The 18,686-nt window shown below is 43.0% G+C and overlaps 1 long non-coding RNA gene across 1 annotated transcript in view; it reads right to left on the bottom strand.

Annotated features, from left to right (window-relative positions):
* Positions 1-200: 200 nt before the first annotated feature.
* Positions 201-18,686, bottom strand: part of LOC140330106 (uncharacterized) — a 690,842-nt gene continuing 672,356 nt past the window's right edge. Inside the window, exon 3 of the long non-coding RNA XR_011920623.1 lies at positions 201-267. This is a non-coding gene — a long non-coding RNA (uncharacterized lncRNA). The remainder of the gene's footprint in view (positions 268-18,686) is intronic.

The raw sequence follows: 18,686 nt of genomic DNA, 5'->3' as shown, positions 1-18,686 counted from the left end.
TCCTGAACTGGTGCTCCATGGAAGACATCCTCTGGTGCAGCCAATACAGGCTATCCCGTCTACTTCCTGGCCGGTGAAGAAAAAACAAATATATTAACCGGAAATGTTTTGTCCAAACATTTTTTAAAAAGTACTGTCCTTGTAAAAACCAAGCAAATTCAAATATAAACTTAGCAGGAGGATGTCAGCCATGTCGCTAGGGTGGCGGTGGTGGGGGGCTCGGAAGCTCCTCAGGAGGGCTGGCTGCCTCCCTCGATGTGGAACTGGCTGTGTATGTGGAAGGAGACCAAAACAATTGGAGAGGTAAGTACTGGCCAAATGTAACAGTATAATATACAGCTAGTTCTTAAACTGCACAGTGCTAAGTAATTCAAGTTGTCATCTTATCTGACTGTTTTGCTGTTTACACCATGCCAAACAAGAAAGAAAGGTTATTCCTGGGGCCAAGCTAATTATGGCTATGGAACTAAAGTAATGCAGTTTGTTGGCAATGAAGGTTGTGGGTTTTCACAAGGAACAAACTTGGCTAAGTGACATTTAACCTTTGTCTTCTGTTAAAAGCTGCCTAGACATGAAGCTAGTCATACACTCCTAATGATACTTGATGGAGCTAGGCCTAACAAAGTATCTCCTACTTTATTTTCATGGTTTTAAAGGAATGTTCACAATATCTAAAATAGAGAAATACTTACATTCAGATGAGGAACTTGTGTCCTGTGGAGGAGGTGCTGGCAAGGGTGCTCCAGTAGCTGTAGATAAAAAATGAACACCATAAGTAAAAGTGGGTGGCAGGACTAAAGTAGATTTGTAAGGTTAGTTAAGGTGAATAGATTATTGCAGAACTTCTAAATGATACTTTTTGCTTATGTCCAAAAATTCTGAGCAAACATTTGTCCGTACAACTATGGACAACTAAACAATTCATGTCTAATTTTCTACATGCTAGTCAACAACCTAGAAAGAACCTTCATTTGATGCATGATTAATGGCTGGAAGCTACATGAAATCCTGCAAGATCTTTCTTTGTATTTGTAACCAAAATGGTGAAAGTAGTATGGGAATGTGTTGAATTGCAACATATGTTACAAAAGTTGATCCTAAGGTTCGCTAACAGGCAATCTCCTCGGCCTCTGCCGCCTCCTCTCCTTCATCAGAGGACTCTGGCAGCAGGCACCTCCTCCAGGGATGGCTCCTCCTCCCCCAGAGATGGCTCCTCCTCCCACTGAGATGGCACCTCCTCATCTGTCTCCTCCTTCCTGACTGGGTCCTCCTCCGGTGATCCTGGGGGATGGCCAGTCACCTGTGTGGCCTCTGTATAATTTGCAGCCGCCGGCGTGATGGAGAGTTCGGTGTAATAACAAAAACAAATATCCAAAATTATTAAGGGTAGTAAAATATAGGAAGTGAAAAACAAACAGTTCTAGGCTAAACAATACTGCTTTACACAAACAACAAACATTCTAAAACGCCACCCCTTAACAAGAGGAAAAGACAAAATGCAAAACTTACCAGACAGGATGCAGTCCCCCACTTCACGGACTAAATTGGCCCTCCTCCGCTTGAGGTCGCTCCAAACATGTTGAATTTGGGCAACAGTTGGACGCATCCCTGCAGGGGTCCAGAGCCTGTCTGCCAGCCTCTCTTTGCAAACATTTGTCGCTTGACATAAATAGACCGTTGCTGGTCATACTGGTGCAGAATCATTCTCAAAAGAAAAAGAGAAACAAAATGTGACTTATTTTGACAACAACCAAAAACCTCTTAAAAACAAAAAAAGAGATCACTGATTGATTAACCGATTGATTGATAGATTTTCTGTTGCAAATTGACATAGTTTGATTGTAAACTGTTTGTTTGTTAATATTGTGTGTAGATATATATGGGTATACTATTACTATTACTAAGAAGCTTCCGGTTGCCACCCCACTAAGCTTAATCCTAGTTAAACCATTGTAAAAACAATAATTGTGCTCCTAGATGTAAACTCTGTTTATCCGGTTTTAGTGAAGCATTAGTAAGTGCCAGACATACATACCTTCAATCTAGAGGCAAAATGTAAGCACCGTTGCATTAGGTCAGATAATGCAGCACATGTGGATTTATTTTGTTGACACAGGAAAAAAAAAATAAATTTAAAAAAGTGGATAAATACTAAACACCGGAATATCTATGTGACACAGTAGAATGATGTGCCTTCACCAAAATCAGGATTTTGGTCTCAGCTATCCAGAGGACATTCTACTAGAAGGCTTTCATTGTCCTCCAGACAAAGAAAGATAATTTCTTGCCTTGAGCTTAATGGGGTAGAATCATGAAGATTTTTACAAACCATATATACACACATCGAAATATGTGCAAGTACATAGTTGTCAACAGCCAACTTTAGGTGTGTGCACCTCAGAAAGAACAAGAGGACAAGCAGAGGATTCCAGCTGCCGATAAGAGCTGGGCAGTGAGAACTGAACTTACTGTTTAAAAGGGATGCCTATGTCCACACCATGGATTGTTTTATGTTGGCAAATGTATATTGCTAATTGTTCTAAGGCAATAGCAAATATAGGAGGGTATAATTGTTCTAAGGCAATAGCAAATATAGGAGGGTATAGGGGACAGCCCTGTCGAGTACCCTATTTTGTTGTTAAAGAATTAAAAAAGTGCCATGCATATTCCACTGAGACCATGTGGACCTGTGTCTCTACCAGTTACATGTCTTTCGTGACCCTAGTCTCATCTACATTACCACTTGCACGTTCCAGTTAACCCAGTAGCACACCACAGATACTTATATCACTATATTGCCTTCACATCTGTTAGAGAGGCCACCTGTTACACTTACTACATCTAGGATCCAGCTTCAAATCTCTTGTTCAATGTGCAGCTCTCAGCATTTCTGAGTTTTACTTTGTGCGTCAATGCATTACACTTATGCCTAGCCCCTCCTTCTACAGCTATATCCACTTGTGCCCCAGTGGCCCTTTATTCTCCAGCATCCCAGCATTTTTCAGTTATCTACAGGCTTCAGTGAAAAGATTTACCCGTGACCCTGTGCTTTTGTGATCATGTGAACCCATGCCCCTGATACCATGAGCTGCAATGATTGATCCTGCAATTCTCTCTGCCTCACAGTCTCTCTGACAACAAACATGCATATTCCTAACCTGACCTTTGGCCTGTCCCTGTTTCTGGCATTGCTGGATTATTATAAAACCCTTGCATCAAGGTTGGTGCTTTGTCCGTGGGAGTTGGTGCTATCCTTTTTCAACTTCCCAATAGAGTTAGGCTCATCTAGCCACTGCTACCCTTATCCAAACACCATTGGCAAGCAAAATAATAATATTACTAAACTTTTAACCATGAGAAAGGGGGAACGTATAGCAAACAACATATAGGATGCTAATAGGGATAGCAACCAGGTGAAAAGAACTTTTGAGTAAGAGTTAAGGGGACCTGTAGAATTAGAGTTAAGTATTACCTGTAGAATTTACGACTTAGTAGTAGGGTCAGAAAGCAAAGGGAAACAATTTGGAAATTGGTAAATAGTTACATAGTTAGGTTTTAAAAAGTCTTTCAAGTTCAACCATTAGGGAAATAAACATATCCCAGAAAAAAACTCTATAGACATACTTGATCCAGAGGAAGGCAAAAAACCCTAGTTCATGTTGCTCCAACAAGGAAAAAAAATGGATTGACTGTTATCCCTGGATCTGTTATCTTTACTTTACTTTAAAGCTTTTAATACCCACTTAAATTGTGTGCTTCTAGAAAAGCATCCAGCTTATTATTAAAGTACTAAAGTACTTGCTGGAACTACTACCCGAGGGAGCCTATTCCACATTTTAACAGCTTAAATTTTTTTTTCCTCCAAATGCAAGGAGCGCCCTCTTGTCCTTTGTAATGATTAGTGTTGGTCGAATAGCTCACTATTCGATTCTGCAGCTATTCGCTCGAATGTAGCAAAATTATTCGGGTGGTCGAATTTCAAAGTCGAACACCATCAATCAAGTCAATGGGAGGAAAAATGGGAGGTTTTTTTCAGCACTGTGTAGAGCTTCTACAGCCTCCAAACAGATGTAAAAAGATACATTATAAAAGAATACATAAAAAGATACATTATAAAAAGATACATAACACTATTTTGTCGGCCTCCTTGGTCACTTTTTTTTGGCCAATCGGTTGTTCATCGGTCGTTTCTAATGATAATTATTGGACGTGTGTATGCAGCTGAGTTGCTGAGGAATGGGAAATCCTGATGATGCCTTTGCTGTCATCAGGCTTTCCCTTTCCTCAGGGCTGATGATGCTTGAGCTGTCATCAGGGTTTCCTATTTCTCAGCCAATCACAGAGCAGTAGAGGTATGAATGGAAATAGTATCTCCATTCAACCTCTATTGCCCTCGTATTGCCTGCGGTTACAGCTAATTGAAGGCACCTGCTTTCAATTGGCTGTGACCACAAAGTTCCCACGATCCAGGAATCCCACAATGACATTATGATTCATAATGTCATTGTCGGATAACCTGTAAAAAATAAAAAAGAACAAGTTTAAAATAAAAAACACATACGAAATAAAAAATTTAAGAAAAAAAAAATTTTTTTTTTCCTCCCCAATTTTTGCTGTCGAATCCCGTGATCGGGTCGGGTCTACCCGAATTCGAACAGCCATATTTGTGTCGAATATAGGGACAACCCGAATTCGAAAATCAACACTAGTAATGATCCTAAAGTCAATATTTGGGAAGAGAGTTCTCTATATGGACCATTTAAATATTTAAACAGGGTGATAATATACCCCCTTAAAATATCTCTTCTAAAGGGAGAATAGATTCAGTTCAGCTAATCTCTCCTCATAGCTGAACGCATCCATTCCTTTTATTAGTTTAGTTCCCCATAGACTGTATGAACCATGCATGTTGTTAGCCCCTAAGTGCATTTCAATATTCAACGTCATTTGCCACTTGGCTGCGCGATAAAACGAGGCATCCAGGTCTGCTTGTATATTATAAACATCCTGTATGGACTTAATCCCATTACATAGTTTGGTGTCATCTACAAACACAGAAATGGTACTTTTAATCCCAAACTCTGTATCATTTAGAAAAATGTTAAACAGTAAAGGTCTCAACACTGAACCATGAGTTACACCACTAAAAACCTTAGACCATTTAGAGTATGAACCACTAATCATAACTTTCTGGATGCAGTCTTTAAGCCAGTTCTCTATCCATTTAAAGATTGAATTTTCTAAACCTATAGACCCTCATTTGCATATTAACCATGTGTGGGGTACTGTGTCAAATGCTTTAGTAAAGTCCAAGTACCCTATACCAACTCTACTGTCTACCTGTTTACTTAGCTCAGTTCTTTGAGGATACGTGGATATAATCCATCAGGTCCTGGTTCTTTGCCAACCTTAATTTTGTCAGTTTTTTAATCACATCAATTTTGAGCCATTGTGGCTCGTTAAAGCATTAACATTGCTATTAAAAATTTAGACTTGAGCTCTGCCATTTTCCTTTGTGTAGAGCTAAAAAGTGTTTTGTAAATACACCTTTTCTTTATCCCTAGTTACCAACCCCAGGACATCTTTTAAAGGACCTACATGCTCAGATCTGATCTTTTTGCTATTAATATATTTAAAAAAAACATTTTGGGGTTTGCCTAACTTTCTTCTGCAATCTGTCTTTCATTTTGAAGTTTTGCATATTCTATCCCTTTTTTACATTTTTGTTATATTCTTTATAGTTTACAAATGATGAAGGTGATCCTTCATTTATATATTTTTGGAATGCCCTTTACTTTTTCTTTATGGCTTTTTTAACATTAACTGTGAACCACATAGAGTTTAACTTTAGCCACTTAAACTTATTACCCATGGTAATATATTTTTAGTGTGTTTGTGTAGAACAGACTACACTACAAACATTCTCATCTCTGTTCTGTGTTCTTTCAAGACAATATTTTCTCCCAGTCAGCCAAGTCATGGAAAGCCACCCTTAATTATGGAAAATGTGCTCTCTTAAAATTAACCCCCCTGGCGGTATTCCCGAATCACACTTGGGATAGGAAAAAAAACTCCGACCTGCGCCCCTCGATCCAGCGGCGTCCTACACGATCCCTGGCCAGCTTTTGCATCACATCCTCGGTGTGATGCCTTAAGCGTCGGTATGCTGGGGAGGCGTGGCGGGGCTGGAAATTTAAAAGCAGATGACATTGTTTGTGGAATCAAGCGATAGTGATTCATTAGCTGCTCCACACCTGAGGTTTGCAAGAGGCAGAAAGTGGGAACCAGTGACCAAAGATGACATTTGGCTATTTTTGGGCTTAGTGATACTTCAGGGAGTGGTGGGAAAACCGCTGCAGAAGTGGTGTTGGTCTACCAATAAATTCCTTGCCACTCTTTTCTTTGCCACAGTCATGCCAAAATACATTTACCCTGATCATGAAGTATCTATTTTTTGCCAAAAATAAAGAGTTTGATGAAACTACCCCCATCCTGCACCGAAACTCAAAAAAATTTGGGAAGTATTTCAAATGATTCTTAAAAATTTCCAACAGACCTATGTGCCAGAAAGAGACATCAGCAGAGACGAAAGTCTATTGGCCTACAAGGGGAAGGCTAAGCTGGGTGCAATACATTGCATCAAAGAGAGCACGATTTGGCATGAAATCCTACATGCTGTGCGAATCATCAACTGGCTACATAAGGAATTCGGGCTTTTACACTGGAAAAGGGACAAAACTCAACTCAAAATACAGCAACTATGGAATGGCAACATCTTCTGTTCTCTCACTCATTGAGCCATTGCTAAATCAGGGCGAGTTTCTTCTGCAGTTAAGAGTTTCTTCTGCAACGCAAAACAGATGCGTATTGAACCATTAGGGCCGACCAACGCAACCTGCCATCAATGTTTGCAAGCCTAAGACAAGAGAAATGGTTGCCTGGCAGAAAGGCAAAATGATGGCCCTGCCATGGCATGACAAAAAAGATGTGTACCTAATGAGTACAGTCCACAGTGCCTCCATTGTTTTGGTAGGCACAAAAGGTGGGAAAGAAATAATGAAGCCACCAGTGGTGATTGGCTACAATAACACCATGGGAGGTGTTGACAGAGCTGATCAAGCAATGAAATTCTACCAAGCAATGAGGAAACAGCAAAAGAAGTACTACAAAAAGATTTTCAGGCATCTTGTTGAGCAATGCTTATGGAATGCCTACATTCTCTACAAGCAAAAGAGTGACAGGCCTGTGAATCATTCTGACTTCATTTGGAAAGTTTCCAAATCTATTGTCAAGAACCACCAAACACCATCAATGGCTGTGAATAGACCTGGACGCCTTGCTGTTGCTATTGTCAACCCGGAATGCCTGACTGGTCGTCACTTTACGGACTACATCCCACCAACCGAGAAAAAGACAGCACCTACAAGGATGTGCAAGGGATGACAGTGAAAGGAAGATCCAAAAGGAAACCAGGTTCTACTGTTCTGATTGTGACATTGGACATGCAGTACCATGTTTTAAAATTTACCATACCCAGAATGAGTTACATACCCTGTTTCCCCGATTATAAGGCACTGTCTTATATTTTTTGAAATGCCAAAATATGCCCTAGGTCTTATTTTCAGGGGGATGTCCTATTTTTCCATGAAGAAGACTACAGTAAACATTTATTGTTGAAAGTCACTCATGATCACTCATGTGCTATTGATTGTTCCCTTCTGATCACCCATGTGCCATTGATTGTCCCCTTCTGATCACTCTGTGCCATTGATTGTCTCCTTCTGATCACTCATGTGCCATTCATACCGTATTCCCCTTCTGATCACTCATGTGCCATTCATATTCCCCTTCTGATCACTCATGTGCCATTCATACCGTATTCCCCTTCTGATCACTCATGTGCCATTGATTGTCCCCTTCTGATCACTCATGTGCCATTGATTGTCCCCTTCTGATCATGTCATTTGCCACTTGGCTGCCCAATCAAACAGTACATCCAGGTCTGCTTGTAGATTATAGACATCCTGTATGGACTTAATTTCATTACATAGTGTGGTGTCATCTGCAAACACAGAAATGGTACTTTTAATCCCAAACTCTATACCATTTATAAAGATGTTAAACAGTAAAGGTCCCAACACTGAACCCTGGGGTACACCACTAATAACCTTAGACCATTCAGAGAATGAATCATCAATTACAACTCCCTGGATGCAATCTTTAGGCCAGTTCTCTATCCATTTACAGATTGACTTTTCTAAACCTATTGACCCTATCTTGCATACTAACCGTCTGTGGGGTACAGTGTCAAATGCTTTAGCAAAGTCCAAGTACACTATATCAACTGCTATTCAACTGTCTACCTGTTTTACTTACTTCCTCATAAAAAGAGAGTAAATTTGTTTGACAACTTCTGTCTTTCTTGAAGCCATGCTGACTTTCACATATGATATTATTTTCTTTTAGAAACTCCTCTATGTGGCTCTTTATCAAACTCTCTAAGACCTTTCCAACTACGGACGTTAAACTAACGGGTCTGTAGTTTCCTGGTAATTACTTTTTGAAGATAGGAACCACATTGGCCCTACGCCAATCCATCGGTACCTTGCCAGTGACTAAAGAGTCTCTAAAAATTAGAAATAATGGCTTTGAAATAACTGAGCTCAGCTCTTTGAGGACACGTGGATGTAGTCCGTCAGGTCCTGGTGCTTTGTCAACCTTATTTTTTCCCGGCCGTTTCTCAATCATGTCAGTTCTGAGCCATTGTGACTCATTTAAGTACACTTGGATAATTAATTTAAATTTATCAATATTATTGCACTCTTGTTTTTGAATTGATAAACTTTTTAAATTACGTTGATTGTTGGTATATTATTTCATTATGTGTTAAAAATTTTAAATATATATTAATTTGTAATTTGTGTTACAAACTTTATCATACCCGGAAGTTATTCCTAAGAATTACAATATAATATTAAACAACAAATTTCCATGCAAAACAATGTACCGCTTTTTGTAAAAAAATTACTGACATAATTAGACTGTTAGGCAGGTTAAATGTTTTTATCTTTCCTATTTTTGCTTCCTCGTTACAGCTTACATTGACCATAATACGATTTCAGTTACTGCTACCCAGATTCTCTTTTATTTGCACATGTGTTATAAGCTCTACATTGTTAGAAAAAACTAGGTACAGCACAGTATCATTTCTAGTTGAGGCTTCTATAAACTGTACCATAATATATTATGTATTATGCATCTTCATATGCAACTCCACTCCATAATGTCTCAACCCCATCACATGCTCCATCAACAATTTCTTGTTTCACATTCACTTTTAGATCTAGATACAGACAGACACCACCAACTTTTTGTTATACTCTGTCTTTGCGAAAGAGTATAACCAGGAAAATAGACAGCCGAGTCATGTGAACAACAAAGCCAGGATTCAGCAAAACCAAATATGTCATAATGCTCTTCATTCATTAAGGCTTCCAACTCCTATTTTGTTTGCCAGACTTCTAGCATTGGTGAACAGACTCTTTAAACCATTGCTGCATTTACCAGCATTGTTTGCCAAATCCTTTTGTTTTTCAGTACAATTAGTACTGCTCAATCCAATGTTTGTGTGTCACATGGGCAATTCCTTATACTTATTTATACCCTCCCCCCAACTATCCCAATCCACTCTCCACTGATGACTGACCACTGTCTGACTTTTCTGCCACCTTATTTGGCTGTCCCACCCCCTCTGTCCTAGTTTAAATATTCCCCTAGCACAACAGACCCCTTTCCATTTAGATGAAAACCATCTCTGGCATATAGGTTGTACCCCAATGAAAAGTCAGCCCAGTGCTCAGAACCCAACCCCTTTCTTTTACACCAGGGCTTAAGCTATGTGTTTAGCTGTCTAAGCTCCCGCTGCCTTCCTGTGTTGTGCATGTTACAGGCAATATCCCAAAGAATATAACTTTTGGAGGTCCTTTCCTTCAACTAGAAACCTAGTTCTTTAAACTGATTTTTAAGGATGCTCTATCTTCCATATATCCTGTCATTGGTTCCAACATGGACCAAGACAGCTGGGTCATGCCAAGCCCTTTCCAGGAATTTTTCCACGACATGCTGAAGCCTGGCACAAAGGAGACAGCAAACCATCAGTTGACGGGATCCGAGCAACAAACTCTTCAAAGTCTTCAAAGTCTTCTAATCAGTCTTCCTGATCATAGAATCCCCTATGACAACCAATTGTGCCTTCCTTCATTGCCTTCCCCACCCCTACTAGATGGGCTGCTCTCCTGGCTGTAAGGAATAGCAGTAACATCTGGGGCTGCCACCTGCACATCTTCACATAACTTTGCAAATTTGTTAGGGTTTTCAAACACAGGGCTGACCTTCCTTTTCAGTGAGTTCCTACCACTCCCTCTAACTACAGCAACCCAGCTCCCTACATGTTCATCCTGATTATCCTCTCCCACTCCACATCTATCCTATTACTTTTCTGCTCATTGAGCAGGACACCACTCTCAAGGTGATCCAGTGATCCTCTGCGCTTAGGGAAGAAGTACCCCTTTTATTGGTTGTCGGTGAGAAAAGAGGTGCCCAATTTATAGGTAGCCAAAAATATTTCATTAAAATCCCCCTTACAGGTTACGTACCTGAAGCAGAAAATATGCTACACAGATACTAAGAGATGTCAAAAGCAGGTTCAAGGCCTTTTGTTTTTGTTAAAACACCCCTGCAAGAAAACTGTTTTGTTTTTTCCATAATCTGAACTAAATAAACACAGGCACAAGCCCTAAAGAGACACTGTTGCCTGCCATTGCCTCATTGCAAGACTGCCAAATAAAGCTAATTTCCCACATTTGGTGTTTTGGATGCAGGCAACACCTCCTACTCCAGATCCCAGCTGACCAGTAAGTTCACTTTTACTGAACTCTTTCCAAGCCCTGCTGGATGTCAGAGCAGATTTAAAGGGACAGTGCACCAAGTATTTGTTTGCCATTATGGTAGATGCGTTAAATGCCTTGGTGCAAAAACCCGTAGACCTGCAGAAAGCCCAACAGCAGGCCAATGCCTACCAGCAAGAGACTAATAGACTGTTGACTGGCTAGTACTGAAGCCCAGATGGCTGCACTTGCCCAAGGTGCAGCAAGGGACCGACAGGTTTTGACTGAGTTGGTACAGCAGTTGGCAGTCTGTGTCTCGGTGGATGTTGCCATGCCTGTAGGGGAAGAGGTGGAAGCATTCCTATGCACCTTTGAAAGAATTGCTGAGAATCTTGCCTGGCCAATGGAGTGTGGGCAATTTTTGTGGTGCCATTGTTAGTGGGCAACGCCTAGAAGGTCTCAGATCTGGTCCCAGATGTACGACCTTGTTAACCTGGTGAAATGCTGTTTGCAAGCCAACCTGCTTACTGGGCCCCAGATGGTGGAGAGAGTCCACAATGGACTGGTACCTTTGGGCCCTCCCACCAGATTTACAGTGGTGGATAACCCAGGCGGACTCAAAGACCGTGGACAAGCTGGTTGAACTAGTGAAATGCTATATATAGTGGCTGAAGACCTCAAAACAGACTATCACCAGACCCAGTTATCATCTTCTTTAGCAACCACAGCCAGGAAGGTGGCCCCAGTGCCCACAGGTCCCTGAGAAACCAGAGAAAGCTATCGCAGCAGAGTCACCAAGGAGAAGGTCCCACAGGGATTGCCAACGCTAGGCCCATGGGCTACTTCAATACTGGTGGTGTGGTGATTGGGAACATGTTGCCGCTAAGTGTCCTGCTGGCCCAGAATCTGTAGGAGACAGACTGGGAAGGAGTTTGTCCATGTTCCCTCCCCCAGGCCTGACTGTTGATCCTGAGGTGGCTACCCATGTCATTTAGATTAGGAAGTGTACTGTTCATGCATTACTGGACAAATGGAGTCTGGTCACTTTAGCGCACACCCGCCTGGTGAAAGACTGCCACCTGACCCAGCACGAGGTAGGAGTAGTGTGTGTGCATCGGGACGCTAAAAAATAACCCAACGGCCCTTGTGACACCTGCAGAGACTGCGTGCCACGAGGAGGCAGTATCCCCTTTATGCTTCAAAGTGTAATCCTGGGTAGAGACATTCCCCTGTTCCAGGAACAATGCCAGAAGGAGCAGCAGGCTCGAGAGACTGGACTGTAGTCACTGAGGGTCATGACAGATGGAAATTAAACCCTTCTGACCAAAATGTCACGCCTGTGGTTGTTGAGGGTAACATTCTATCTGGGAGGATCTGGGAAGTCAGATGATAATGTGCCATTTTCCTTAGCTGTGCTAGCTGGCAAACTGAAAGTGCCTGCGTAGACCACAGAGAAGTCTAGCATACCATACACAAGTTGTTGCCTATACCCTGGCTTGTAATAATTGTTTATGTTGTAAGAAACTTTTTGCACAATGTATTTTTGTGTGTATATGTAAGCAACTTTTTGTACTTTGAATCCACAAACAGCCTTTTTTTACTGTATTTTCATTATACAGTCCAGCACAACGTACTCTGCATATCCCTGAGGAAGACGAATGGCCAATCACATCAGTTATCAGTCATTAACTATATTTTCCATATTAGGAACAACCATGTATTAGTTGAGCAACCACTTATTCACACTGACTGTATGGCAAAGTAAGCAAAACATCATCTGTTGATGCCTTAATATGCATTGTAAACTTATTCAGCTATATTGATAGGTTTACACAATATACAATATACAATGATAGTACAGACTGCTTTTTTTCCATTCCATTTTGGTTAAACAATTTAAAATTTAAAAAAAACTTCCAGAATGTCCAAAATTACTTTCCCACTTTCAATGACATGACATGGTGGATTTCAAAGTCTGTGAACTATGTCCTCATAGGACTTAAAGATGTAGATCCAGATCTCCATCCTACACATTTCACCTAATTTCACGTCGCCTAATGGCACCCTAAATTGTTTCATTTTTTGTTATTTTATTTATTTTTTTATTTTAATTATATGTTTTTATTTTATGTTATATTTATCGGTTTTAAAGCAGACCTTCAACTAAGAGATTATGTGAACTGCCATTTCTGACTTACTTCAATGAGACAAGACCTGCAAACCTAAAAAGATCTGCCTTACAAAAAATTATTTTTTCTGGGTGTTGCTGCACGGTACCTTACAGTTATTTATCCCCATCACTTTCCTCTTCATCAATCCTAACTGGTTTGCACGTGTTGTTTAGAACAGTATCATCAGCGTTATCTGACCATGACCAAGAACATGCCAAAAATAGTTTGTTTACCTGCTGTTTTCCAAGCCCTGGTTTTTGGGAATACTCTACCACCACTACCAGCATCGCCACTAATACTACCAGCAGCACCATCATCACTACTGCCACCAGCAGAAGTAGCTACAGAACCAAGACAGCGAATATCAATTGTGCCACTATCAATATTCTCCTCTGCAGCACTTCTCTCCCGTTGCTTCTCTGGACTAAATAAATCTTAAACATTATCACAAAGCTATTCTACCTTTCAGCACTTGTTTCCTGTGATCCACACAAACTACTTGTCTTGATTTCTTGAAAGGCAATAATACCGTTTGAAAACAGGAGAGGGTATTGTGAATAGGGATGAGCAAGAAGGCCTCTTACAGTCTCACAAAAATGCCCTTGAACTTCCGATAGGTCCGCGAACTTTCGGCGAACCGATTTTGGGAAGTCACTCTGACGACTTTAAACATTAATAGCAAAGCCCTTATACATGTTAGAACCACCAAATCTGCTAAGTATGTGTAGGAGAACAGTGGCAACAAGGGACAAATACAAAAGTTCCAAAGGACCTTGTGGTTTTCCAGAAAATTGCAGGTAAAGTGACAGCAGGCAAATAGTATTTTTGCATGAAGGACAGCTTACAGAAGGCAGCATATACATTAGGAGATTGAGAAAGGGTGGCGCTACGTGTGAACACAACTCACTAGCAGCAGTCTCTGACATCAAAACAGCAGGAGACCGCATTGCTACCTGACATCATGACCTAGATGACATGTGTTAGGAATGCCACCCATAAAGTTGTGGAGAAGTAGCGCAGTGACATTAGGCAAAAAGATGGAGGACCAGAGATGGAGTGTGGGTCAGCAAGAGCAGTAGCAGTGTGTGGCCTCTGGTCAGCTATCACCAGCGAGACCGCATTGGTACCTGTCATGGAGAGCTGGGTATAGTGCATCGTCAATGCCACCCAGAAGTGTGTAAACAAATTTTAGTAAATGGAGTATTGACAGAGGGTAGCAGCAGCAGTAGGAGGAGGCGGTGGGCCCTGAGATGGAGCGTGGACAGCATTGGTAACTGGCATCTAGAGCTGGGTGTAGTGCATCCGCAATGCCACACGGAAATGTGTAAAAAAAATTAAGTGAATGGAGTACTGACAGAAACAGCAGGAGGAGGCAGTGGGCCCTGAGAAGGAGTGGGGCCTGCATTGGTAACTGACATCTAGAGCTTGGTGTGGTGCATTGGCAATGCCACCCAGAAGTCTGTAATACAATTTTAGTGAATGGAGTACTGAGAGGCGGCAGCAGCAGCAAAAGAAGGCGGTGGGCCCTGAGACAGAGCGTGGACCACATTAGTAACTGACATTTGGCATTGGGTGTAGTTCATCGTCAATGCCACCCAGAAGTGTGTAATACAATTTTAGTGAATGGAGTACTGACAGGCGGCAGAAGCAGGAGGAGGCAGTGGGCCCTGAGACGGAGCTTGGACCGCATTGGTAACTGACAACTAGAGCTGGATGTAGTGCATCGTCAATGCCACACAGAAGTGTGTAATAGAATTTTAGAGAATGGAGTACTGACAGGCGGCAGCAACAGCAGGAGGAGGAGGCGCTGGGCCCTAAGAAGGAGCGAGAACGGCATTGGTAACTGGCATCTAGAGCTGGGTGTAGTGCATCATCAATGCCACCCAGAAGTGTGTAATACAATTTTAGTGAATGGAGTACTGACAGGCGGCAGCAGTAGGAGGAGGCAGTGGGCCTTGAGACAGAACATGGACCGCATTGGTAACTGGCATCTAGACCTGGGTGTAGTGCATCTTCAATGCCACACAGAAGTGTGTAATAAAATTTTAGTAAATGGAGTACTGACAGGCGGCAGCAGCAGCAACAGGAGGAGGCGGTGGGCCCTGAAATGAAGCGTGGACTGCATTGGTAACTGGCATCTAGAGCTGGGTGTAGTGCATCGTCAATGCCACCCAGAAGTGTGTAATACAATTTTAGTGAATGAAGTACTGACAGGCGGTAGCAGCAGCAGGAGGAGGAGGTGGGCCCTGAGACAGAGCGTGGGCCACATTGGTAACTGGCATCTAGAGCTGGATGTAGTGCATCGTCAATGCCACCCAGAAGTGTGTAATACAAATATCTGAAATTTGTGATTAAAAGTAGGAGGGCCAGACCAAGATGTTTTGTTTGCTAGCACTGTTGCTGTAGTCTGTGGTACCTATCAGTGTGGCAGTACTGGGGTTTTTCATCTGCAGGTTGTTGGCCTCCCGGAAGCAGGAGAAATGTAAAGTGTATTGCTAGCTGGCACAATGGCAAGCATGACATTGGCGATGAAGGCCACATTGTGATAACTAGCGGAAAAATTCAACCGAGGCAGGTTCAGCTGACAGGGTGTTGGTGATAGGCAGCCACAGGCCCAGCACAGGAGCAGTGTGGGTTCACAGAGGCATCTTGGTTGGCAAGTTAGTCCTGACCGCTGCTGACTCACAATGTTTGTGGACTGCTCAAAGGGGACCAGTACCCTGCACAGTGTCTCCATCTGCAGCCACTGGTCACTGCTAAAATAGCTCAGTTGTGTGGCTGTACCAAGGGCCCCGCTGCCTCCATGCACCATGCTGACCAAGTAATGGCGGATGGCTAGCTTTTGCTCACACGGACGCTGGAGCATGTGCAGGGTGGAGTTCCATCTAGTCACAGTGTCACAAATCATTCTATGCAGTGGCAGCCTCTGTTGGCACTGGAACTAGCTAAGCGCCACGGCGGCAGCAGGGGATCGGCATACATGGCTGCAGATGGTGCAAGCCTGTCTAAGTAAGTCCTCCAGTCCTGGGTACGTGTGGAGGAATTTCTGCACCACCAGGTTCAGTAGGTGCACAAAGCAGGGCACATGTGTTATGCGGCCAATGCTCAGAGCGGACACAAGGTTGGCCCCGTTGTCGCACACTACGTTGCCTGTTGTGAGCCAGGATGGCGTCAGCCAAGCCTCAACCTCTCTGTGCAAAACGGACAAGAGTTCTCTGGTGGTGTGACTTTTCTCCCCTAAGGAAACCAGTTTCAGTTCTGCCTGGCAATGCGTGTGCTTTAGGGAGCCGTAGTGGTGAGCCCACAGTGTCCTCCGCTGCTGGCCTTTCAGGAGGAGTGTCGAAAAGAGAGGGGTTGACGGTAGAAGGAATGCAGGAGGAGGAGGGAGAGCAGGGGTACCAGGTGCTGCCATGCCTCTTGCAGACTACCGCTCACTGAGCTATGCAAGGCCACCCAGTGAGCGGTGAAGGACAGGTAGCATCCCACTCCGTCCCTGGTTGTCCAGCTGTCCATGGTGACGTGGATTTGGCTAGACACCGAGAATGCCAATGAGCAGGGGAAGTTATCCATTACATGTGCGTGAAAACTGGGTACAGCTTTGCGGGAGAAGTAATGCCTGCATGGTATATTCCACCAACACTCGGCACAGGCCATCAGGTCACAGAAGGGAGCCGAGTCCACAATGCTGTATGGCGGTAGCTACAACGCCAATAGTTTGGCTAGATGCGAATTGAGTTCAAGGACTCTTTTGTTGGTCTGGCCCATAGCCTGATGCCTTGTGCAGAATTTCGGTAGAGTGGGTTGAAGGGACTGGGAGCTAGGAGAGCTGAACGGGTCACTGGATTACCCATCTTGCGGCGAGAAATGTCGTCTGACACCACAAAACCTACGGGCAGAAGCTGATACTTCCTCGCTGCTAGAAGTCTGGCTGGCACCAACCTCCTGAGATGTACTAGCAATGACAGATGGAGGTGGACAAGGAGTCAGTGGAGGTGGAAGAAGAGACGATGACGTGGTTGCATCTCATTCAAGAGAACACAAGTACTGCTCCCACTTTGCTTTGTGGGTTCTTGCGCATGTGGGAAAGCAGGGATGTTGTACCCAAATGTAAACCAGGCTGTCCTCTGCGAATCTGCCTGTGGCATAGGATGCAGATTGCTACACACTCGTCATCATCTTTCAGCGTGAAAAAGGACCACACTGGAGAGGTGCGTGCAACTCTGCTGCTCTTTTTCTTTGTCTTGCCTCTGCGTTTGCTGGGTTCCCTGCATCTGCTCCAGCTCCAGCTCCATCTCACCCATGGTTACATCATCTCTGACTGTTCCCCTGCTTGTGCCCACTCCTCTGTCTCTTCTTTAGGACTCACATGAGGCAAATTTGTGGCCCCTTCCATCCCCCGTCTGTTGCTGCTGCTGCCTTTCCTTTACGTCTGTTTCGGAACTGCTGCTACCCCTTACACGCACCGGGGGTTCCCAGGTAACATCACGGTCATCATCATCTGCGTTTTCATCTAAGCCAACATCTGCAAATGCAGCCACTGATCCAGAACCCTCGCCCAGCAAGTCCTGACCACACTCTCCAAGGGTCTCAAGTTCTGCCTCCTGCTCTGAACTTTGCACTGACAGATCCTCAGGCTGTTCGTCAAACAACATGGAAGAGTCATCGGGAGGTACAGGCACATTAGCCACGCTAACATCTGTGTTTGCTCCTGTCACGACTGTGCTAGTTCCTGCTGCTGCTGCAGAAGAGCCTGCTGCACTTGAGGCCCCTGAGACCCAGTCCACACTCCTCTCCACATGACGTGGCTTTACATCAATACATGATTGTATTCAGCCCTCTCAATATATCTACCAGCGTACTGGTGCTCCGCACACATTTCAGACCTGTTGGCCACTTGTGCTGCTGCCTACAACAGTTTGCTGCTTCTGCTGTCCTACAGTGGCGGACTCCCGGGGAGTATGCCCCCTGCCAGTCGCCCAACGCCACGCCTTCCCCTGGGTCTACCTCTCATCTTTTACTTATTTGAGCAAAAATGCACCTGTACCAAGCAGTTTCTTTGGTAAATAGGAACAGGTATCAAACACTAAAATATTTGTATTTATTTTAAAGTAGGCCAAAAATTTCACTGTACCAAACGGTTTTCCTTGGTAAATAGGAACAGGTATCAAACACTAAAATATCAGTATTTATTTTAAAGTAGGACGGAAATTTCACTGTACCAAACAAGCTTCTTTGGTAAATAGGAACAGGTATCAAATACTAAAATATCTGTATTTATTTTACAGTAGGACAGAAATTTCACTGTACCAAATGGTCTTCCTTGGTAAATAAGAACTACAATTGATTTTATTTAGCTTTAGTGAATGTACAGTGTGAAAAAAGATGACTAACAGTGTCCTCACTAATACACACTAAAGATTGCACTAAATTTGCTGACTGCTGACAATTTACCAAAACTGACTAGCTATGCGTGGCACTACAAGTAGCAGCAACCATGATTGTACCTTCAGTGCATGTGCAGTGAACAGCACCTAAGAATGTAATACACACAATACAACTTGCACTAAATGTGCTGACTGCTGACAGTTTAAGAAAACTGACTAGCTAGTAGCTCATGTAAAAGTAAAGA

This window comes from Pyxicephalus adspersus, chromosome 4 (genome assembly GCF_032062135.1).
Source record: "Pyxicephalus adspersus chromosome 4, UCB_Pads_2.0, whole genome shotgun sequence".
Taxonomy (NCBI): Eukaryota; Metazoa; Chordata; class Amphibia; order Anura; family Pyxicephalidae; genus Pyxicephalus; species Pyxicephalus adspersus.
The sequence above is the reverse complement of the archived record's forward strand: the minus strand, read 5'-3'. Positions and strand labels throughout refer to the sequence as shown.